The 1,244-nt window shown below is 48.6% G+C and overlaps 1 pseudogene; it reads left to right on the plus strand.

Moving 5' to 3' along the window:
- Positions 1–704: 704 nt before the first annotated feature.
- Positions 705–1,244, plus strand: part of LOC103209628 — a 957-nt pseudogene continuing 417 nt past the window's right edge.

Genomic DNA, 1,244 nt, shown 5'->3' on the forward strand with positions numbered 1-1,244 from the left:
AAAAAAAAAAAAAGATGCATCCTTGGACCCGAGATCCCTGCACTGGGTCTCCTTGGCAGAGGCACTGGGCAGAGAGAGATGCCTGGCAGAGTGATGGTTGTAATGGAACCAAGAGGCATGAGACAGAGCAGCAGGCTTACCTGGTAACAGAACGAGATAGCTGAGTGTCCTTGGGCAGGAGGGTTGCTGGCAGAGTGGGGTCAACCTTGATGGACCTATCAGCAGAGCTAAAAGAGCTTTGTAACACTGAGCAGGACAGAGGCCAGGCCAAGAGGCCAAGGGCTAGGTAGGCATTTCGAGGACTCAGCAGAGGGAAGGTTGTCCTGACTGAAGAATTGTATCCTGAGCACGTTCCTGAGCCTGACTTGTAACCAGTGGCTTCCCTAACAATCGCCAAAATTTTCAGTATTGTCTATGCGTTCTGTGTGGTCACTGTAACAAATTATTGAACCCAGCAGAGAAGCAGTGAGTGCCGTGGGAGGGATGGTTGGTGTAAGAATTGGTAAAAAGTTAGAGGGTGGCAGTATGTCTGTCTTCATAGCAATAAGCCTGGGACTCCTGATGGTGATTCTGTCTCCTTGTGAAGTTAGAGGAGGTCACACAATGCCACCTCTATACCCCTTTAGCGTTGTACCAGAAAGAATTGATTGCTCTTTCTCTTGTCCTGGGATCAGGCAGTGGCAGCTGCGTCCTAGTGCTCAGCCATGGCCAAGATTAAGGCTCAGGACCTTCACGGCAAGAAGAGAAAGAGCGCTGCTGAAACACCTGGACAATCTGAAGGTGGAACTGTCCCAGCTTCGCATCCCCAAACTGGCAGGTGTTACAGTGTCCAAGCTTTCCAAAATCCAAATTGTCCACAAATCCATGGCCTGAGTTCTCACTGTTATCAACCAGACTCAGAAGGAGAACCTCAGGAAGTTCTTTTTTTTTTTTAATCGTGATTTGGGTGAAAGTTTACAGAGCAGATTCACTTTCCATACAGCAGTTCACATACACTTTGTCTCATGACATTGACATTTTCCACAATGCAACAGCTCCCCTCCCACTTCCTCCCCATAGTTACCTCTTCCCTGTGTCCATCCCTCTGTGCACTCCTGCCCCTCAAGCTGTCTCCCTGTGCATACACAACCCTTCTATTCTCCCACGATTGTTCTCTCCAAGGAGTGTATCTACCTCAGGTAAATGTTCAACTCACATGTCTGTCTTTTGTTTGGCTGGAAGCCACAGGTGTGGGTTCAGTTCTA

Source organism: Orycteropus afer, unplaced genomic scaffold (assembly GCF_000298275.1).
Source record: "Orycteropus afer afer isolate SDZICR_OR568_19922 unplaced genomic scaffold, OryAfe1.0 scaffold00507, whole genome shotgun sequence".
In the NCBI taxonomy this organism is placed as follows: domain Eukaryota; kingdom Metazoa; phylum Chordata; class Mammalia; order Tubulidentata; family Orycteropodidae; genus Orycteropus; species Orycteropus afer.